Source organism: Canis lupus, chromosome 8 (assembly GCF_011100685.1).
Source record: "Canis lupus familiaris isolate Mischka breed German Shepherd chromosome 8, alternate assembly UU_Cfam_GSD_1.0, whole genome shotgun sequence".
Taxonomy (NCBI): Eukaryota; Metazoa; Chordata; class Mammalia; order Carnivora; family Canidae; genus Canis; species Canis lupus.
Window position 1 is genome coordinate 2,772,488 of NC_049229.1, and position 23,806 is coordinate 2,796,293.

Sequence of the window (23,806 nt, forward strand, 5' to 3'; positions counted from 1 at the left end):
ATAAATAAAAGTGAATGATTTGAAGTGCAAAGTAAGTAAAATATCAAATCTAAACAGCTTTTGTCTTTTCTGCATCTGTGTAAACGATCAATAATTTTTCTTCTTAGCTCTATTACTATTACGTGATATATTATGATTTCTAAAATTTAACTCTCTTGAATTTCTGGAATACAATTCAAGTGATTATAACAGTATTTCTCAATATTCTCTTGTAATTATTTTTGCTAATATCTTAGTAAATGTTTTGCATTGATTATTTTAATAAGATTGTTCCCTGATTTTCTTTTTTTGTTGTAGGTTTTTCAGATTTTGGGTCAATATTATATTTGTTAAATAAATTAATTTATAATTTTCTGTTTTATTTTGCCCTTGAATAATCTTTTTTCTTTTTAAAGTTTTAAATTCTAGTTAATATAGAAAGTAATATTGGTTTCAGGAGTAGAATTTAGTAATTTATCACTGACATACAACACCCAGTGCTCACCACAACAGGTGCCCTCCTTAATACCCATCACTTGTCTAGCTCATCAGTGCCCCCCCAGTCAACCCTCAGCTTGTTCTCTATTGTTAAGAGTCTCTTATGGTTTGTTTCCCTCTCTTTTTTTTTCCTCCCTTCCCTATGTTAATCTGTTTTACAGTTGCTTAAATTCTACATATGAGTAAAATCACTTGGTATGTGTTTTTCTCTGACTGACCCTATCACCGTAGGTGAGGGAAGGCAGTAAAGGCATCTGGGATTCACAAGTTTGTTAAGAAATGCATTGCAGGGGATCCCTGGGTGGCGCAGCTGTTTGGCGCCTGCCTTTGGCCCAGGGCGCGATCCTGGAGACCCGGGATCGAATCCCACATCGGGCTCTCGGTGCATGGAGCCTGCTTCTCCCTCTGCCTATGTCTCTGCCTCTCCCTCTTTCTCTCTCTGTGACTATCATAAATAAATTTAAAAAATTAAAAAAAAAAAAAAGAAATGCATTGCAGTTGAGTGCAGATTAGGGTTCACTGTCCAGGAAATGAGGAGATAGTACAGGGAAAGGGCAGATAGTTATTCAGGGAGGAGAAGAAGAAATCGGGTACAGATTCCTACAACGTACCTGTCAATTTTCAGTCTGAAACTGCCTCTGCTCATTTTCTTTCCTTCCCTCCTTTTCGGTCTACACCAAGAGCCAGAAATCAGGAAGTAGAGATGGGGGGAGAATCCAGCTTTCCTTTATGTGAGGTTACAGGATAAAAGTGGAAATCCTGTGTAAGTCTCCCCAGCTTTTCTGAGGCAAATATCAGAGAGTGAAACACAACAACAAGAAGAATATTTTGTTGGTTTTTTTCTTCATTTGAAGACCCAGAAAGAAAAGATTTAGAAGAAAAGATTTAGATTTACCAGTAATTTTTTTAAATTTTTTTTTAAATTTTTATTTATTTATGATAGTCACAGAGAGAGAAAGAGAGAGAGGCAGAGACACAGGCAGAGGGAGAAGCAGGCTCCATGCACCGGGAGCCCGACGTGGGATTCGATCCCGGGTCTCCAGGATCGCGCCCTGGGCCAAAGGCAGGCGCCCAACCGCTGCGCCACCCAGGGATCCCAGATTTACCAGTAATTAATAATCACTACATAGGGGGCCATCCTTAATGCACTAGGTGTGTTCCTCAAAAGGGGTGTATAAACTGGATTTAAAAAAAAAAATAAAAATAAAAATAAACTGGATTTTTTATCTTATCATCCCCCTTTACCCTGAGATTTATACAGAGCCAGAATTGAAAAATAAAAAGAATCACAGTATCAACTCTAATTATTCACTGCAAAAATCAACCTTCCCTTAGCAGTTAATAGTGTGACTGCCCTCAAGTTCTCCTGTACATGGTACTGTTAGAGATTCAGTGTCCAGTGTGTTTAAGACAGATATAAGTGTATCCCTTATGGCTTGTTATAAATTATAACAAAATTTTAACATTTAATAAATTCATATAGCATGTAAAGGAAGTCTATTAAATTATTTTATCCGATTTTCATTCTATTTAAAATATTTCATAATGTTTCATAATGTTTGTTTCATGTATGGTACGGGTCTTACGAGACTTCTCACGTAAGGTTGAATGCATGACACACTGTGAGTGAGCTTTTTACCCAGCTAAGTTCACTAGCATTCTTGGCTACAACTCCCAAGGGTAAAAGTGGGTCCTTTTCTCCCTTAGCAGATGGCTGTGTAAATGCCCATGAGTGTTGACCCATGAATCCCACTGCATTTTTCCTAACGAGGAAATCTGCTAAGATAACAACCACCACCACAACAAGAAACATAAAATTCAAGATATTGTCTCCCAAATTTTACAATGATGTAAATATTCAGCCATAAGACTGAGCCATCAACTTGTTGGAGTGTATTTTAAAAAAAGAAAACTTCTAAAATATAAAAATCATAAAGTGAAATAGGAAGTGTTTATAGAACAATACTAACAATTCCATTACCCCATTCCTCAAGCGTTCTTACTCTCACACCCACTAAATCCACTTGTTGTTTCTTTAAGCTTCTGCCTTAATAATTATGTTTCTTATTCAACAAGGTTTTTAAGGTTCTTTTCACTACCTTCTTCTTTTTGTACTTGCTTAGGACACCCGTATGTCTTCACAATATCACCTGAAAGTCCTTTAGGAGATATACTCAAAAAATAAATAAAAGTGCATATTTTTATAAGCTTCCAAGGCCTTGAACTTATACCTCAAAACCCATGTGTCTGGGGGTGCCTGGGTGACCCAGTGAAGCGTCTGCCTTCAGCTCAGGTCATGATTTTGGGATTGGTTCTTGGGATCGAGCTCCCTGCTCAGCAGTGAGTCTACTTCTCCTTCTGCCCCTCCCCCAGACTCACTCTCACTCTCTCTCTCTCTCTGTCTCAAAAACAAAACAAAACAAAACCAAAAACACCTTGATAGAACGGCATCACTCACGACCAAAACCTCCTTTGGAGGATGTGAACACTCTGCCCTGCACTGGTTTAGAGCTGCACAAGGGGGGCACTTACAAATCCGGATATTGCCTAATTCAGGAAGATGAGAAGCCAATTCCTGAGATGCCAGAGTGGGATCTGGGTCAAGACTCCCAAGTGATGACACTGAAAGGAAAGCCTTCTGAGACCCATTCCTAGCCATCCTGCACATAGTAGGTGTTCAATGAGTCTACTTAGGATCACTTTATTTTATTACAGTAACTATGTTGTACCTAATGGGATCTTTCCAGAAATGCTATTCCAGGCATTGACATCATTTAAACAAGTCTCCGTGAGCAACAGATCCACTTAAAGCCAGTCAGACCAAGTCAAACCAAAAAAGTGGCCCGCTCCCCCTTCTGGACTCGAGGAAGCTGTGATCCAAATTATGATCTCCTGTCCTTTTTTTCTTTTTCTTTTTTTCTTTTTCCACTTTGATGTGTCTGTTTTTACTTTCAAAAAAAAAGAAAAAAACACTGGTGGCAGACTTTTCTGTTTGCTAGCTTGTCTGTTTTTTTATAAGAGGACCCCTGAGATACAAAGAAGCTGTTAGTCCTCCTGCAGCTGGTCCAATCTGGCTCAGGTATGTGAAGCATTTACAAGTCAGACCAGAGACTTAGCTGTCCTGGAGGGGGCCAATGCAGCTGGAAGGGGGGGCAGTTTCTTTTTCACTCTTTCCTGTTGCCTGCTATAACAAGAACCAAACAGAATTTACATGTCAAATGAGTAAACTTCCACAAAATAACACTCTAAGTTCAAGACAAAAATGTATTCCTTGCAAAAGAAAAGCCAACAAATTAAGGGAACATTTATAACTCCAACCTACAGAAATTACCACTGTTAACTATTTAGCATTGATACTTTCCTTCTCACCTGTGTTCACTGACACAAAAAAATTAATCTAGAGAGTTGTGGGGAATTCACATTTTTTCAAAGAACAGGTATTTCTCAAAGTCACTGCAAGGAGTTTCTGCTTCTTAGCAAAAAAAAAAAAAAAAGTCTTGATATAGTTAAGTTGAGCGTCTCCCATTTCTGACCTGAGTCATGGTGAGAATGCTCCAGAAATCCCTTCCCAGTGCATTGATTATGAGACATCATCAGTTTGAAGCATCCCCTGGAAAATGGAGCTTCATGAATGGCCAATCCAGGAGGAAGAGCAGATACCAAGTTTACTTCACCTCACTGCCAGCACTGGCCTTCCTAGGTAACTGAGTGCCATCCCCCACCTGAGCCTCACTCATGGATAAGACAGCTAGAATGGCCCTTGGCTGATGTGTGTTTTATGTTGCAGGGCCTGAGATAACAGGCTGGCTCAGATCCCAAGAGGCAGAAGTGGCTGTAACAGAGGGGGAAGACTATAGACTTCTTTTGTATTTAGGGTGCTTCATCTTCACACCTTGTTGATCTCTACTGACTTCGACAGTATCCAAATCAAGCACCAAAATATCTTCTCTACAGAGGGTGGGGGTATTCTGGAAGAGGAGACACCAGTTTTGCTATAAGAAGGTTTTATTCAAAGAATACAGCAAGTGCAACACATTTGTACATCAGAAATCTGGTGCCTGCAGACACTGCCCTGTCTTACCATGCTCTGAGAGAATCGCACAAAAAGAACATCACATAGGGCAGCTGTACAAGAACATCGGTGCACAGGAGGAGGGAGGTCATAGCACACCTAAGCATACCAATAGTTTTTATAAGATGGGAATTAGGAGATACCAGCTCGGGAGAAGTCTGTTCTAACTATATAATAGCTATTTAATTGTAGGCAAATAGCTTAAGCCTTTGGAATTTCTGTTTCCTGAAATCAGAAATAATTATTTTATAAGCTGTTATAAGATGTGGCCTTAACAACGTGGGTCAAGTGCCTGGCATGTCTTGGATGCACAACAAATGATAGATACCTTTTTTCTCTTTCTCAATAATGACTTTGGCCTCCAAGGCCTTTCAATATCTGACAATCTCTCTTATGCTGCACTGACAATACTAACCCTAAAAGCACACATCCAGGACCCATCCCATCCCTGGTCATTGTGGCACGCTCAGCAAATGCAACCGTTAGACGACAAAAGGACCCAGAGACATTCATTCCTGAGCTCATGGCCAAGGGCAGACCTGCCTGCCATAAGCACTTGTGGCTCCATCCTCCCTCTTCGGCCAGGACTGAGCCACCCTCAGGGCTTCAGGTCAGAGGATGGACACCCGGGAACAGTGCAAGATGCCTTAGGGCCAGGGAGAGAAAGGAGTGACCAAAGCCAGCCTGTGCTTTCTGCTACTGTCATGGCAATCTTCTTCAGAGGAGGGTGTTCTAAATGTTCTGTTCAGGACCATCTCACTGTGGCTCACAGATCCAACCTGCCCTGTTCTTGGTCATTGTCACTTCCTCTACAAAACGCAGTAGCACCCAGAGAGTTATCAAGTCTCAACCCCAGATATTTACACAAGAAGGGGAGTTTGTGGCTCTGAACTGCAAATATGTTGCAAGAAATCCCACTTAGGTTCTTTCTTAGTTTGGACACCATCCCTGTGGGGAGATATTTCAAGTGATTTTTTTTTTTTTCAAAGTTCAGGTACCTCCAGGAATGGATGATTTTCTGTGAGCTGGCTGAAAGCAGCAAAGACCAGCATTCTCACCATCCTGGCTGTGAGGCCAGGAGACTTGGGGAGTATTTCTGTGTACTTAGGATGCCCGGGGCAGGAAGAACAATAAAAACTGTAAGGCCAAAACCTCAGAGCTTGTAGCCTGCACTCACCTGCTCCTGAGACCTGGACACCCACAGACCCTAAGCTGAAAAGATCAGAAACTGGGCAGCATAACTGAGGCATGGAAAGGAAACAGGTAGCCGGGTTGCAGGAAAAACTGTCACTATGTTCAGTCCACAGTCTTAATTCTGCAGGCCTAGAATGGACTCTGATCTTCAAATCCTAGCAGATTAAAAAAACAAACAATATTTTCCTTTAATGTAATCATTTTCTTTTTTCTGTAAGCTTTTGATATATTTCAAATTATAAAAGCAGTACCGCTTATTGTAATAAATGAAAAAAGGCAAATATAAAGAAAAAGTTAATCCTCACTTACTCCTTCTCTCTCATTCCTATGAGGTAAATAATTTTAACAACCTGGTGAGTATCCTCCCCACCATTCTCCATGTTTATGTAAATATAAATACATAAAAACACGTATCTCCCTGTTTATATAAATATATGCATATATATGTATATAATGTTGGTTGTTTGGTTTTTATGCTTATTGCCTTGTTGATTTGTTTTTATTGATAAGTGTGTATGTGTGTATTATATATATAATATCCTATATGTTACATACATTATGTATAATAAACTTGTTTTAGTCTTCACATAGTATAATCATAGGCATCCTTACAGGTCAGTAGATATTATTCTAACTCATTCATTTTTTAAAATTTACTTTTGTTTTTTACTGAAGTATTTTTTAATGTGCAGTATTAGTTTCAGGTGTACAATATGATTTGACAATTCCTCACATTATTCAGCGCTCATCATTTTAACAAATGTCTAATTGTCCACAGCATAGATGTGCCATAGTCTTCTCAAGCATTTCTTTATTGATAGATGTCCAATTTTGTCTGTTTAGGGCTCCTGCCATGATAAATAACTATATCTATATTTTCAGTTTATATCTTTGAGATAGATGTCTAAAAATTAGAATACTGAATCAAAGAATATCTTTATTTTTAACAGGCTTTTTGGACTACTTTCAAATAAAGTTGAAGCATGTCACACTCTAGCAATTTGTGTCAATTTTCCCTTTGTTCTTGCTAGTTTTAGAGAATATGAAGTGCTTCAATTTTACGAATATTATAGGCCAAAACTTAACGCATTGTTGTTCTAATTTGCAATTCTCTGATTACCGGTGAAATCAAAAGTTTACAGCCAATTGGTTTTCTCTTCTGTGAATAGCCTTTTGTGTCTTTGTCCATTCTTCTTTTAGGTTATTTACTTCTCATTAATAAAATATATGCTAGGAATGTAAAAATTTTCTGTCATTTCCTCAGTGTATTTGTTTTCTAACTTTGTTTATAGTACATGGCATGTATATTTGCCTTTGAATATACTCTAAATTTCATATGGTCAAATGTTTGTTTTCTTTTTTTTAATAAATTAAATTTTTATTGGTGTTCAATTTACCAACATACAGAATAACACCCAGTGCTCATCCCGTCAAGTGCCCCCCTCAGTGCCCGTCACCCATTCACCCCCACCCCCCGCCCTCCTCCCCTTCCACCACCCCTAGTTCGTTTCCCAGAGTTAGGAGTCTTTATGTTCTGTCTCCCTTTCTGATATTTCCCACACATTTCTTCTCCCTTCCCTTCTATTCCCTTTCACTATTATTTATATTCCCCAAATGAATGAGAACATACACTGTTTGTCCTTCTCTGATTGACTTACTTCACTCAGCATAATACCCTCCAGTTCCATCCACGAAATGTTTGTTTTCTTTATAGCTTCTGATTTCCAGCTGTTGGAGGAGGTCATCAAGCAATATGAATGCTGGTTGACCTTCAAGTTGGACTCCAATTGTAGGCTTTTCACTCCCTTCCTTATCCTTGGAATGTACATCCTATGCACCATTCCCACACTAGCAGCCACATCAAGGATGCAGCCGTAAGATAGCAGTGTGTTGTTGGGCAGCCCCAGTGTGTTGTTGGCGCCACCTTCAGCCCCGGGGTATGATCCTGGAGACCCGGAATCGAGTCCCACGTCGGGCTCCCTGCATGGAGCCAGCTTCTCCCTCTGCCTGTGTCTCTGCCTCTCTCTCTCTCTCTCTCTGTGTGTGTGTCTGTCATGAATAAATAAATAAAATCTTAAAAAACAAAAAGATAAAAAAAAACAAAAAAAAAAACAAAAAGATAGCAGTGTGTTGTTGAGACCATCTGTACTGAATACATGACTGAACCCAGCTAAGTCCTCTATTAAACTTAAGACTAAAAAAACCTTATGACTCAGGGGAGCAAGGCAGAGATCTACTCACCCTGAGGTCACTCAAGACAAACCCTGGATGTAAGTCCCTTTGCTTATTAAAACTACCACCTACTAATCTGGAGGGTTCTGCCTCTTTCTTCCGTCTTTCCTCACCCCTATGTATCAGGGCCAGTTTTAGATTTCACTTGGGAAACTCCAAGGTTTTGAGCCAACATCACCCTAACTTACAATACCTCCCATAATCCATATGTACAAATATGCTTAGATTGTTAGCCAATAGTCTTATTTTGATTTATATAATAAAATCTTTCAGCCATATGGAAGTTATCCTTATTTATACAGTCTTATTTTCCACAATTGCAATGTCTTTGTCATATCTTACTTTACTATATACATATGCATGTGTAACCAAATGGTATATGTCCTCATTGAAAACTTTACTCACTTCCAAACATTACAGAAAAGTCTAAGAATCACAGCAGAATTTGGTGCTGGAAGAGCTTCCTGGGTGGAGAGGAAGGCACAGTTTTGACTCTAAAATGGTAATTAAGGTTCAAAATGAACACATGAATAGTTGGAGTAAAACTAGCATGCTAAGAGAGAGAAAAAAGGAAGGATAACCAGTTTCCTAGTGGAAAAAAAAAGATTGATAAAGCAAAGTATTAGCAAATGCCAAGAAAAATTAAAACCATTTCCTGTTTTAATCCCATGACTTGAAAAGCTCTCATCAAACCAGCAATATTTGAATCTCTTCTGGATTTTACCATATTCTGCTTACTGGCTTAATCCTGTGCTATATCATATCATATCATATCGTTTAGAGTAAGTTTTGATGTAATAAATAAGAAAATTCAGTTTTAATATTCCTTTTCAAAGTGTAGTTCACAATCCCAGGATATTTGTTCTATTCTATTCATTTTGTTTGTTCTAACAATGGGATTCTGATTGGAATCTCATTGGAAACTATGACATTTTAGGACATTACGTCTTCCCATACAGAAATGTTATATGCCTATTTATTTAGATCTTATTTTAGCCCTCCCTTTAAAAGTCAAACAAATTCTGCTTGTTTGTTTCTGGCAAAGTTGGGAAAATGAAATAAATCACTAAAAAAGTGGAGAGCTGATGTCTAGGTTTCTGTGTCTGTTTCTTTCTCTGAGGAGGGCAGACAGCCAACAGAAAGTAGAGCAGAATGTCCAGCCCACAAGTACCTTGGAGAGAGAGGATCCCGTTTTTAATGGCAGTTATACAAGACTATTGGTCTTTATGTTCCAGAAACAATACTAGGAAAGACTTTGTCCTTACAGCTTTCATTATTTCAAGAGTTCGAGCAGAAAGCAAGGGTAAGAGCCCCAACCAGTAAGAAGCACATGGCTCTCTGCAAGTCATAGACACAGCCACGTAGTTCTGCCCTATGATCATGAGGAGCCCAGCACCTTCAGTGTGCACACAACCCCACAAGAAGGCCACTGATTGGGACGCCTGGGTGGCTCAGTGGTTGAGCATCTGCCTTCAGCTCAGGGTGTGATCCTGGAGTCCCGGGATCGAGTCCCACATCAGGCTCCTGGCAGGAAGCCTGCATCTCCCTCTGCCTATGTCTCTGCCTCTCTCTCTGTGTCTCTCATGAATAAATAAAATCTTAAAAAAAAAAAAGAAGGCCACTGACTTCCACTACTAATCAGCACAAAATGATGTTTCTCATAATTCATATCTAATGCTTTTCTGTTTCCTCCTTTCTATACACTTTGTTAGACAATATAAAATATTTTAGGCATAATACCTATACACAAAGAGCTTACCATCTAATAGACATGAAACTATCTCACTAGATTTAAGCTTTGTGAAGACATCAATTTTTTTCTTACCCATAAGCATTCACTTGATGACAGTTGATTGAATGAATGACCCATGTGTAAAGGCATATTTATAGCCTTTATACATGGTTAGAATTTATATGGTGACAAATTTCAACCAGCGTTTTTTCAAAACAAAACAAAAATATTGGATATACAAAATATTCCTCGTTACTGAAAATATTCAAAGAGAAATGGAATGCTCATTTTCCAGTGATGTTACAGAAAGAACTATAATATGATATGAGTTTGTGCAAAATTAAGAATTTTAAGTTCTGAATGGAGAAAATACCATAGGAGAACAGAACAACTAAAATGCTTATAAAATTCACCACCACCAAAAAAAAAAAAAAAAATCACTTCCAGATTCATGGAAACCGAATTTGGAATTTGTACTTGAAGTATATATAGGAATTTATAAGGAATTTATAGGAATTTTTAAATTCTGAGGGGCATTCTAGGTAGGGTAAACTTATTCAGGACAGAGGTCAAGAAATAATAAGCAAGAAGAGTTTAGTTTTAATATTACTAAAAGGGATCATTTTTATTGGTTAATACTGTGAGATAATATGAAATGTTAGCTTGAGGCAGCTGTAAATCCAAGAGACTACATGCCACCCAGAACTGGGGTTCCTTTCAGACAAAGAGAAATCATGAGATTATCTGTCTTTATGATAAACAAAATAAAGAATAACTTGAAATTGTTTTTCAGAATGAGCAGCTCATCTACATTTAAATTGTTAAATAGCATCAAAGATTTATCTTTTTGGCACATTTCTAAGTGTGTGGAAATACTAGACTTCCATAATAATCAATTCAAGGAACAGATAAACTTCCTTTTCCCTGGGCAATTAACCACCAACTAATAGCCTATATTGGAGAAAAGGAAAAACCTAAATGCTTCCCAAATGTGTTTTAGTTTTATGAGTTTTATAATCACTTTCCAACCTGAGTTTTATTTATGGGAAGGGAGGAGATTAACCCTTCTCTCTATCATTAACCTCATAAAGAACAAACTTTTAAATCAAATAATACAGACCAAACACAGAAAACATAGCTACATTCTGCTTCTCTTTATATTTTGCTTTCTTCCTTGTCTGGCTGCAAAAATCCTTGTGTGATTTTCGTTGAAAGTAACTCCTGAATTCACATGAGATTTTACCTGTGCCGACGTGGTTCAGCTAATGTTCCTGTCTACTTTCTTGCTGTTCAGGGGATTGAATTGCCATAAAGATAAACCAGGCAGAAAGTCCTCAGACGTTAAGGCTAAACTCTAATTTCACCCCCCTGTGTCTTTCTTTTATCATCACAAACATGTTTGGTGTCTAATTTGGTTTACTCTTAGAAAAATATGTTTTGGTGTACATAAAACATAATGGTTCTTCAGGCAGCAATATGCTACATTTTTAGGGATGTTGTAGCTCTGTTTTTCCACTACTTGTGCAGATTTTGAGAAACAAGTAAACACTTTAAAAAGTAGACATCAACACTATAGTGAAATGGTGGTTCTGCCTTTTGGTTATTCCATCTTATTTCCACATCATTCAGAGAAGAAGGGCATTCTTTAAAATTAGAAACTGTCAACAGTGAGAAAGAGAAATCTATGTTATCAAATAGAAGGCTTTCTATATATACACTTCAGTCAAAGTTTGCACAAATCATTTATCTTCAACAAATATCTACAATCCATCCTGGGAAAGCAATCAATAGTATCAGAAAAATCCCTCTCACTTGGGAACCTCTGTTCCTGTCAAGGGAAGATTTTCTTGGTGCAGATTGTCAGGCGATGCTAAAATAGACTCATGTAGGATCTTGAACACTGGAAAAGACCAAGAACAATTCAGAAGAAAGAGAGGAGAAACAGGATGGGCCATGGAAAGACATTTGTCCAAAAGGGCACACTCAAGATTCATTATTAGAATAGGCTTACAGCATCTCAAAACTGGAAACCAGAATGGAAAAGAGAGTAAACACAAAGATGCAAGAAATAAATTAGTATAACTGCTTTGCAGACAGATTTCTTGAAGTGGACATCTGTGGCTTTCATGTTTTTTCTTTCCAGTAGAGTCTCCATATTTTTGTGAGTTGTACAAGTTATTCAAAGTACATTTGGGAGCATCATTCACATCTTAGTCTAAGAGACAGAGAATGACAGTGCTGAGATATGGACAAAGATTTCTGAGAGCAGCATCTGAGCCCATAGATCCAGCTCCGCCTAGAGCTACTAGGGGAGAATGGGCCTCTGGAGAATAAGCCAGCAAGGGTCGAGAGCCTACCATTTACAACCAAAAGATCCATAATTAATACAGCCAAAGGTGGGGAGAAACTTTGCACTATTTTATGAACTGAATTTATGGTGCTTAGAAGCATTTTCTAGTCAAAATAATTAGAATTATATAAAGGCAGATAATTACCAGATTACCTTCATTATAGTAAATATGAGTCATGTTAATCCTGACTATGTTTACAAATTTCTGATTGGAAAAATTTGGAAAAATACTAAAAGCATTCACAGCTCTGCCACACAGATAAGCACCCATTTTTACTTGTTTCTCTTTCACTCTTTTGCACATCATTACATCATATTTATAGGAACAATTTCATGATTTTTTATTAACAGTCACACACTTTTGCCATTTAAAACCTCACATTCATAGAGGAAGCTGATGGATGATCTCCTACTCTACGTCATAGGTATACCACACTTAACTTTATAATTTTCCTGTTTGAGGATATTTTTATTCTTTATTTCCAATTTTAAATAATTTTAAATAGCATTGTGGTAACCATCTTAAACCTAAATTTTATTTATTTATTTATTTATTTATTTATTTATTTACTTCCTTATTTACTTATTCATTCATTCATTTACTTATTAAGCAATCTCTACACTCAATGTGGGGATCAACTCACAACCCGGAGATCAAGAGTCACATGCTTCACCAACCAAGACAGCTAGGTGCCCCTTAAATCTAAATATTAATTTACATTTTTCATCATTTCATTAGGACAGCATCCTAGAACTGGAATTAGTGGCTCCATGGGTAAAAATAGTTTACACCCTTTTTGTTCCTTGTCTTTCTTTTTTTAAAATATTTATTTATTTATTATTTATGATAGACATAGAGAGAGAGAGAGGCAGAGACACAAGAGGAGGGAGAAGCAGGCTCCATGCCAGGAGCCCGACCCGGGACTCGATCCCAGGACTCCAGGATCGCGCCTTGGGCCAAAGGCAGGTGCTAAACCCCTGAGCCACCCAGGGATTCCCTGTTCCTTGTCTTTCTTAATAACAAAATTACTTTAAAAAGTTTTCTAGGGATCCCTGGGTGGCGCAGCGGTTTGGCGCCTGCCTTTGGCCCAGGACGTGATCCTGGAGAGCCGGGATCGAATCCCACATCGGGCTCCCGGTGCGTGGAGCCTGCTTCTCCCTCTGCCTATGTCTCTGCCTCGTTCTCTCTCTCTGTGTGACTATCATTAAAAAAAAAAAAAGTTTTCTAAATTTATGATCTCTACACCCTACCCCCTTTATACTTGAACCCCTTCCAGTCAGATTTTTATTCCTACCATTCCACTGAAATTATTCTTGCTAAGGTCCCAAATGAGTTTCTGATCAATAACTCCAATGATCCATTACAATTCCTTATGTTACTGAATCTCAGAAGAATGGGACATTACAGCTACTCTCTTTCTCTCTTCGAAACCTATCTTGCCCAAATTCTGGGACTCCATGTTCTCCTGGTTCATTTTCCACCTCCCAAACCAATCCTGCCCAGTCTCCTTTTCTAGACCTCTCCTCTTGGACTGGCCTCTACATGTTGCATTGTCTCAGGGTTCAGTTCTCAAACATATTCTCTATCTACGCTTATCCTCTTTTTAAATAATTTTAAGGGGTTCAGGACATGCCCCTCCAATATGCCACTTTGACATATTGGTTATTTTGAACTGAAGGCACTTGGAAAACAGCAGGAGCAGGAAGAGCTCTCCGGCAACCCCATGACACCTCTTTTTCTTCCCGATAGCAGGAGGTGAAACTCCTGTATGAAAGACATCCTTCCTATCCCGGAAAAGAAGTATTCATAACACAAGAGATGGGAAATCTGTGCAAGCAGACCTTGTTGAAATCACTCTTCTCTTCCCCTTTACTCTACCCATGTGCTCTAGCTCCTCATCCATAGTTGCCATTCTGTTCAACTCAGCATATAAGCATTCAGGCCTGTCTATTTCGTGGAGTCCCTATTTTTCCATGAAGGCTTCCCTGTACACGTACACATTATTAAACCTGCTTTTCCCCCTATTAATCTGTTTATGTCAACTTAATTTTCAGGTCCAGCTGGAGACCCTAAGAGTAGAGCTCTACCTCCCCTACCATCTCATTTAGGAATATGGCTTTAATTACCACAGACTTAGCTGTTGATGACTCACAAATTTACATGTCCAACCCAGCCCTCTCCATTGAAAGCCAGGTTCATACATACTGTAATATTTATAACATCTATACTGAATGTCTAACTGGCATCTAATATTTAACATATCCGAAACATAATACCTCATTCCCTCCCAAGGGCTCTTCCTTTGCTCTTCTCCATCTAAAAAAAAAAAAAAAAAAAAAAAAAGGCAGTATAATATACCTACTTATTTAGAGCCAAATACATACCTTGGAGTCTTCTATAATTCTCTTCATACCCCACACTATCACACAAACCAGCCACACAAGATTTATTTCCTGTTAGAAAAAGTCCGATTTCATTTTTCAGTTCAAATAATGATGTAACATGCTGGCATTCCTGTGGCAATAATGGGCTCAGGGCAGGCCACCCCAAATTATGCCACCATGGCATATTGATTATTTTGAATTAAAGAGACTTAAGAGACAGCCAGGGCAAGGAGGATACTCTGACCCTCTCTGTCCCCCTGAAAGCAGGAAATAAACTCTCCATGTGAAGGGGTATCCTTCCTGCACCTGGACAGTAAAAACTATCCTGACTGCTGGAGAGAGGGAATTTAAGGCCTGGAGGGCTTTCTAAACAAAACTTACTACTTCTTTATTAATGTACTACTTCCATCCCAAACCCCTTTGTTTTGTCAATTCTTGACAAATGTATTGTTTCTTTGGATAAAAGATGGAAAAGCCACCTACTTTGTTCACTTCTTTGAAACCCATATATCTTTGAGCTCCTATGTGTACAAATAAATGCTTTTCTTCTGTTAATCTGTCTTATGTCAATTTAATTATTAGACAAGTGAAAAAACCTAGAAGGGAAGAAAGGAAAGGTTTCCCTTTCCCCTGCCATGACCATTTCATTTCTAAATGCTAATTCTAAGACGACTGAGAGACAATAGATAGATAAATAGATGATAGATAGATAGATAGACAGATAAACAGATAGATACAAGGAATCTTGTCGAGGTTGCTGCCTATTTGAAATATATCCATGTCTTGTTATTGTTCTTACTTAGCTGTTAAGAACTCTTTCTCTGAAAAGCCAATGAATTATCTCCTTGTGTGGTACCTTAGAGATTTTGGCACTCTAGAGGAATAATACACCATAGTAAAGTTCAGGATGGTTGAGATATATACGTTTGTTTTTTTTTAACTGAAGGGTAGAGTAGAAAGGGAAATGGGAATACACACAACAGCATGACATCTGGATCTCAAGCATGTTCTACGGCAGACCAGTTTTAAGAAAGTCATATATACAGTTGGATTCCTTTAGAATTATCTATGTCTGTATAACCCATGGGAAGTCTTCACACAACTCTGAAAGTACACAAACCCCAGTTTGAAGACTACTGGCCTAAAATAGGACACTGTCACAATCTAATAGAAGTATCTAGAAGAGATACAAGTTATTACAACATATGGAGGAGTCTTTCCCCCCTCCCACAACCACACACACTGATTTGAGATGCTGTCTATCATACACTAAGTATCCATATACAATGGGCCTATTTATTTACCTGCCATTCCATTTAATTGATCCATCTACTTCCTCTTAGTTTGCACTTAAGAATTTTCCTTCCTTTCTCTTTCTTTTTACTTTTATGCAATAGAATACGTGCTCTTTTTCTTCCACATGTTCCTTTAACTGTTTTTTTTTTTTTAGTTTTGTGTGTGAAGGCTGTATTTAAGTTGTTGTTTATATTATAACCTGTCTTTTGGTAGTGGTTTTTTTCTTCTAAGTGTTCTGGCATACACTCATTTCATCTGCAGATATTCAGATTACATTTTACCTCTTTCTTTCCAATTCTTATGCTTCTAATACTTTTTCTCTGAGATGGCCACATTATCTAGTAGCTCCAACACAATGTTAAATAGTGGTTAAGATAGCAGATTTTGTCCTTCTCCTAACTTTCATAAGAAGTTTCTAGCATTTCCCCATAAGTAAGTGCTGGTTTGGGCATACGTATATATTTTTTTATATTAAGAGACTCGTTAGTAATTCCTTTTTCAGTGTTTTTAACATGAATGTGTGTTGTATTTTGTCACATGCCTTTTCTGCATCAATGAAGATATTCATATGATTTTTCTTCCTAGATCTTATGCCAGTTACTAAGCTACTCATTTGTAACTGCAAATACTTTGCTCCTGTACTTTGCTTATAGTGTTAAGTGCTGATGCCTATATCACACTGCCCTCTAGAGTTAGTTAACTTTATATGTGTTTTTCCAGTCTCCTTAACTGTGTAATTCAAATATTCTATTTTATAACATTTTATTAAACATCCCCACCAGGTTAAGTCAAATGAACTTCTGGTAGCAGGTGCTCAACAGTTGACCTACTACAATCTATGCCTATCATTGCTTGGGAAAATTGTCAATCCACCTTTAACTAGACACATTCCCATTAGTACCTACCTGCAATGTTGAAATCATCATACTTGAGACAGGAAAGAAAAAAAAATTCCAAGAGAAACTCTCATATCATTGTTACTTCTTCCAAACAACTGAAATGATTCCTTCTATTCTTCCCAGACTAAATTCCCACCTTTGAGAATGTTCCTGGTAAGTATCCTTATCAGTAGAGAGAAAATCTTAAGGAAGACACCTAGAAATTTTGCTAGCATTTCTGTGGTTCCAGGTTGAATGAGATTTGACAGTGTTCTGATTGGGAAAAAGAACCACCATGTACTCAGGAAGTTGTACCAACTTACAAATAACCAGATCATCCAGTGACCACCCCCACGTGTCTGTTTTTTGTTTCATAAGCAGAAACCAGAGGACAGGGGAAGGTAGAGCACAGCTTAGCTCTGACTGCATCTCTGAGAAGGAGCTAACTTCAGCCTGAGTTACAATTACACTACATTTCAGGAAAAATACTGGAAGAAGTGGTATGTAATTTCATATATGAAGAATAGAAAACTAATATCCACAATTAACATCAAAGAAGATCACAGCTCTGTACTCATTACCAACTCCCAGCCACTTACCTCAGGCCAGAGTAAGAAGTGAAAGAAGGAAGTTGGGAAGGATGGAGGTTGATGTACTAGGGCCAGGGCTTTGTCCAGGGAATGTAGCTGAGGAGGTACCTAGAATCACCAGAATGAGGATTGGATGCAAAGAATAGAAGAAAACTTTCTTCCTTAATCTCTTTTCTTCTAGTCCCTAATCCTTTCTTCAAATATGGGAAACCATAAAACAGGGTTTCATAACTAATATGCAAAAACTAATATAAGAAATTACTGGAATTTGCATGGGTGCCCAAATTGAGATATAAGAAACACTCAGATTTTTGCAAAAGCACATTTTTTTTAAAAGATTTCCTTATTGGGCACTTGGGTGGTTCAGTTGGTTAAGTGTCTGCCTTTGGCTCAGGTCATGATTCTGGGAGCCTTAGACCAAGGAGCCAAGACTCCTGCTCAGCAAGGAGTCTACTTCTCCCTCTGCCTCTGCCCCTCCCTCCTGCTTATGCTCTTTCTCTCTCTCAAATGAATGCATAAAATCTTTGGGGGAAAAAAAGAATTTTCCGTATATACTTTATATTCCTTGCAATAAAACCCTGAGGGACCCCTAGGATCCCTGTAGATTTCATTTCCAAAGCTGCACATATACCTGCCTTGGCCCTTCCCCTCCCTCTCACTGACAGGTTAGCGGGACACACAGGAGCATTTTCAGTGTTAGCCAAATACCAGGTTGCTTTCTCACATCTGAGAATATATTAAAAGAAAAGATATTATATTTCCCTCCTTTATATTTTCATAATATATTCAGAATATATTTCCAAGAATTTGGAAAAGGTCTAACTGTTTCAGCTGATTTAAACCTGTTCAGATTGAAAGATATAATGAAGCCATGGCAGACCCTAACCAACTGAGGGAAAAGGATCAGGCCTTTTCTCCACCCTTGATTTAAATCCCTCAGAATGTTGTCAGGAGTCATCCAGGCAAAGAATTTTGTAGATTTCCGTTAAAGATAAGGAGCGGGAGGAAAAGTTCCAGGTGCTAAGAATATTCAGACAGTCACTGGAGAATATTTTAACACTATGTTTTGTTTTCTTTCTTTTTTGTTTGCTTTTGCCTCTTTGTATGTTGTTTTCCTTTGATCTACCATAATGAGTCACATTGTATTGAGGAAAAAATGAAAAAAAAATTGTTTTGATAAGGAAGTTCAGACCACATTGGTGCAGTGCTTCCATCAGCAGAAGTGATTGGCTGGCAACTAGAACTGTGTGATGGGAGAAGCAGGAAAGAGGATATTCAGTGATGAGTCTGACGTGACAATTCAGATTTTGATTAGTTGTGAAAACAGAATGAAGATCACTCAAGCTTGCAAACCAAAAGAAGTGGAAGAATCTAAAACAGTGAACCACTCCCACTGGACATGGTCAGTTCCAGGCTTCCAACTGAATCCTCAGAGCCTCCAGGAAAAAGCAGGAATTGCGATTCTCCAGAGGGCATTACTGATGCTCCTGTGAGCTAAACTGTGAGTGAAGGGGAGGGGAAGGGCCAAGCAAAGGATATGGTACAACTCTGGAAATGAAGTCAACAAGGATCCCAGGGGTCCCTCTGTGGTTTATTCTAAGGAATGGAAAATAATTAAAAGAAAACATAAACATTTTCTCATACATGAAAGTCTTCTCATTCCTCCTGAACAGGGTCAAATGGACAACCACTAATGGAATAGAGCCCTACCTGAAAGTCCAAGAAGGCAAGAGCTTCACAATGAACTGCAGTTACAGAGGCAACACTTCAGCTTTCTTCCAATGGTTTAGGCAGGGTCCTGGGGAAAGCCTCCACGTTCTGATACAAATGCAATCAAACAAGAAAGAGAAGATCAGTGGAAGATTCACAGCCAGTCTTAACAGGGAGGATCAGTACTTTTCCCTGCACATGGAAGATTCTCACCTCCATGACTCAACCACATTCCTGTGTGCAGCGAACAGCACAGTGCTGCTCAGGCACCCAGGCCCAGCACCCAAACCCTCCTCAGCCCTGCATCTTTTTCTACAAGGGCTCAGGGCACTGACTTTAACTTTGAGCAAAGGGAGGTGTGAGGGACTTTTTATGATCTGATGTCAAATATTTCACTTGAAGACCATGGGCAGAGGGATAATGTTTTCAAATACCATCTAATGTATTTTGTTTCTCAATGTGAAGCCTTTACTCTGTTAAAACTAGTCCAAACTCCTGAGGCTCAATGTAAGAAAGGAGAAAACACTAAAGAACAAAAGAACAGAATAAAATTTTTGCCCTTGAGCTCCTTTGTACACTTTTACAAATATAATGAAAATACAAAATCTTAAAAGCCGTGACCATCAAATTCCAGTAATAAAAGAAAATATATTTTGACACTCTGAAAAGACTGACTTAGAAGATCAAGTACCAAAAGCTGAGGGGAAATGGTATAAAGTTTATAGAGGACAGAGAGTAAACATAACATACAGCATGACTGAAAATCTGGCTCCTCCCAAAAAGAGGGTAAATTTCAACTGGCTGGCTAGGGAAGAGTCAAAGAGGGAATAACCAGAAGTTGTAAGCTGGAGGTCTTTGAAAAGGGTCCAGCATCTGCTCTTCTCTAGGGTCAGAACCCTGAGCAGGTGAATGGGAGGAGGGTAAGTCACATTTGGTATGACTGCGAACTGAGGGGCAATGAGTGTAGGCAGCATTGGCATCATTATGCCTCACATCAATATCCACCACAGAGCATCCACTACAAGAAAGTGCTCAATGAGCACATAGGCAAGATGATCCATCCACACCAGCCTGTAAGCTTGTGAACAAATTAGCAAAGGTGACAGAAGTTCTCCATGAACCCAGAAGCGTGGGTATTCTCTCACTACATTGGATTTAGCTATTTTCCGGCCAAATATCCAACCTGTCAGCAGCAGACACAACACTGAACTTGCAATATGCAATCACCTCTCAAGCAGACCAAGTAGCCACTGGTTGCCATGTTGATTGCACTGGATCACTTCCACTCTGGAGGTAGCAGAAATCTTTTCTTATTGGGTTAATACATACTCTGGGCATGACCTGCCTTCCCTCCAAACTGCCATGCACAGCAGCATGAACTGAGAGCTCAGAGTGGCTGGTTGATTGATTATCAGGATGATTATCAGATTTCACATCCCTTTGCATCAACAAATCTACTTAATAGCAAAGAGGTATGACAATGGACATGTGACCATTGGGTATACTGATGCCACTGATCCACAAACCACATTGGAATGATCACTTAAAGGTCAGGTAAAGCCCCAGTTAGGGATAGTGCTCTGAGAGCTTGGAGAGCTATTCTTTATGATGCTATGTTTCTATTAGATAAACATACATGGACCTGGGAGCCAAGAAGTAGAAGTGGGACTATCTCCCCATCAACTCATTTGGATGTTGATGCTTCCTGTTCTCACACTGTTCTGGACGAGAGGTCCTGTTTCCCTTTGAATGAAAAGGAAAGGAGGATACTACTATCAGGGAAATACAGAAGTTTTCACCTAATCTAAAGTTATATATACCACTTGATCATTTGGAGGTCCTCACACCAGAAGACCAGAAGGACAAGAAAGGAGTTACTACACTGGCAATGGTAATCAATTTTGATTATCACGAAGATATAGGATGGTTGCTATCTAGTGGGAGCTGGAGAAATATGGCTAAATCTCAGGGGACTCCCTGGGATGACTTTTAGTGCTTTTGTGGCAGTGATTACTATAAAAATGCAATTGTAGCAACTATTATCTGACAAGGGAAGAATAATAAGGGACTTGGACCCCTTGGGGATAAATATCTTGATTATCTATCTGAGATAGAAACTTAGACCAATCGATGTATTAGCCAAAGGTTGGGAGGATCAAGAATGGTATAAAAGGCAGATAGATAATAAATATGAATTACAATCATGAAATCAACCATTGCAATTACAATTTGCCTCACTAATCCTTTTGTTAATCTGTTTTTAAAGAACTGGTGATCTGAGTGGATTTGACATAGAGCATAAGTGGATCTCAACAGTGCAAGGGATGGGCTGTACAGATCTGTTGGTGTTCTACTCATATCCCCTTGACTGTCACCTCTACACACTGAAAAACCCAGCAACTCTCAGGAGCTATTTTCTGGCCATGGGAATACATGTGGCCAGTGTGCAGGGCTAGCCAGATGTGCTGGACAGTTAATGCCCCCAAAGCATCCCTCACTCAGTGATGGACAATGAGTTTATGGATGAATTCTCCAGTTCCTTCATTCCTCACTTGGAATAACTCCAAAGGGTGTGCTATGCCGTCTTCCAGAGTTTCCAGCTAGATTAAGCTCCAACTGCCGATAGCAATAATTGGCTTGTTGACAACATCCTGTATTGGCTTCCTTCCCTTCCCTGATTTGCTTCCTACCAACATTTCCTGGAATGACCAGCAAATAATCTGCTTATACACAAATCCTTGTATTGGAGCTGACTTTCGGGGATCCAAAAACCAAAATACAGGAATTCAAATCAGGGTACAAGGATAGAGATGATATAGTAGAAATACTTCTACTGTTATCAAACTGGGTTTGGGGGCACAAGAGATTTTCGCAGCCTCATTCAGGGCTGATTCCAATTGTCACAACCCCTACACATTTAAGTGAAGAGACTCAGCCACCTACCTCTGTGTCATAAAGAACCTGTGCTCCTCGGACACTGCCTCCTCTGTGACAGGATCCTGTGACAGGATCCCATCCACATTCCCACCTTGAGGACTCCAACACTGGCATTACATGAGAATCTCTGTCACTCCCTCTGTAAAAGCAAAATTCTAAGGAATCACAGTATAGCTTTTTAATGAGAATGGAATAAGAGTGAGGAGAACAATTCTTCATATGAGTTGTGTGAGGCAACTCAGTGCCATAAGAACTCCTACAGTCGTTGTTGTAGAGTTTCCTGGTGCACCACAAACAAGGGCTTATTTTTTTAAGAATCCATAGAAAATATGAGCACAGCTAGACACAACATGTTCCACTTCCACGTCTAGTCAGTGCTTTTTTTCTGTTACAAACATCAATCTTTTTCTCATTCTTTAGGTGAAGAAGTTGTAGAAATATGTAATATTTCTGAATATTACATTCTGAATGTAATGAATACATTACTATAACAGGTATCTTCTTATCACTCATAACTAATTGTTCATATTTATCATACTTGTTCTGCCATTTTTGTTTTTTAAGAAAAGAAAGAAAAATTACAGAGTTTGCCATGGTTGCAAAGGAAACCCTGCCACATCTGCCCACCACCCCAGGTCCCACTCTCCTCTCCAATTTTGGAACATATCAGAAATAAATTTGACAGCTCCCCTCTCCCAGAATACAAGAACTCAGGAAATGTTTTACATTTTCCTTTGGAACGATAGAACCAAAGGCCTATTTTCTGAAAAGGAAACCAAAAAGTATGGAAAACTTTCCGCAGTGAGATAAAATCAACCACCCACCTGTCATATCACTTCCTGCTCTGAAGTCTGCGGAGCACAGAAGAGAGCCCAGATCAGAGCAAGAGATTCTTCTTCACCCTACAGGGCAGAGCTGTCAGCATGCCGCTTGTCAGCCTGCTGTGGGCAGTCGTCGTGTCCACCTGTCATGGTAAGGGAGGCATAGGTCTTCGCATGTATTGTTATCTAACGGGGCTGAGAAGGAGAGAGTCGTAGTGCAGGAACTGCATCACCACAGACCCCAGCTATGGAGAGGCTGATATGTGGTGCCTGGGGTTTGGATAAGGTGAAGGATAGTTGGGGATGCGATCAGCTTGTGAGTCTGCCTGTCTTATCTGTCGGGTGTCATGCCCTCTCCTCTTTCCCACAGGATCCAGCATGGCCCAGAAAGTCACTCAGACTCAACCAGACATATCTGTGCGGGACACAGAGACTGTGACCCTGAACTGCATGTATGACACTAGTGACAGTAATTATTTGTTCTGGTACAAACAGCCTCCCAGCAGGGAGATGATTCTCATTATTCGCCAAGAAGCTTATAGACAAGAGAATGCAACAAATAATCGCTTCTCTGTGAACTTCCAAAAAGGAAATAAATCCTTCAGTCTCAGGATCTCAGACTCTCGGCTGGAGGATGCTGCAACGTATTTCTGTGCTCTCATGGAGGCACAATGACAAGAGCAGCAGGGAGAGACTTACAGAAACCTCAGACCTCAGTGTCCATGCAGAGGTTGGTTGGGGGGCGACTAGGATACCAGAAACATAGAAATCATTTACTTCTCTTGGAATAAAACCTCCTTATATCTGAATAAAAGAAACACACAGATATGGATGTCTGCAAACTATAATCCTTAAGATAAGAGTAAAAATAATATGTACAGTGCTTTCCAGTTTTATGAAGTATCTTCATGCATTCTGTCACATGTAACCCTCATCACTTTGTATAGTATACATGACAGATCAGACAAGTTCTTTGTCCAGTAAACATTTATAATTTGCCTAGGAGCACATACCTCTAAAATTCTTAACCTTTTCCATTTTGCTGGTTGTTGCTTGTTCTTTTAATTGTCCATCCATGTCCAAAACCGAATCTCTCTGAATAAGGTATCCATTTTTTTAAAGATTTTATTTA

At 39.0% G+C, this 23,806-nt stretch overlaps 1 protein-coding gene and 2 long non-coding RNA genes across 6 annotated transcripts in view; 1 reads left to right on the forward strand and 2 right to left on the reverse strand.

The window, feature by feature from the left end:
* The window catches only part of LOC607937 (T cell receptor alpha variable 9-2), a 544,059-nt gene that overhangs the window by 240,899 nt on the left and 279,354 nt on the right, over positions 1-23,806 (forward strand). The window lies entirely within an intron of this gene.
* On the reverse strand, positions 14,335-19,086 carry LOC111096960. The gene is made up of 3 exons (XR_005363038.1): positions 18,917-19,086; positions 17,216-17,314; positions 14,335-14,374 (listed from the first exon to the last, which is right to left on the reverse strand). It is a non-coding gene; the product is annotated as an uncharacterized LOC111096960 (long non-coding RNA).
* LOC119872811 lies at positions 20,553-22,811 on the reverse strand. Its single transcript, XR_005363037.1, has 3 exons — positions 22,678-22,811; positions 21,860-21,992; positions 20,553-20,659 (listed from the first exon to the last, which is right to left on the reverse strand). It is a non-coding gene; the product is annotated as an uncharacterized LOC119872811 (long non-coding RNA).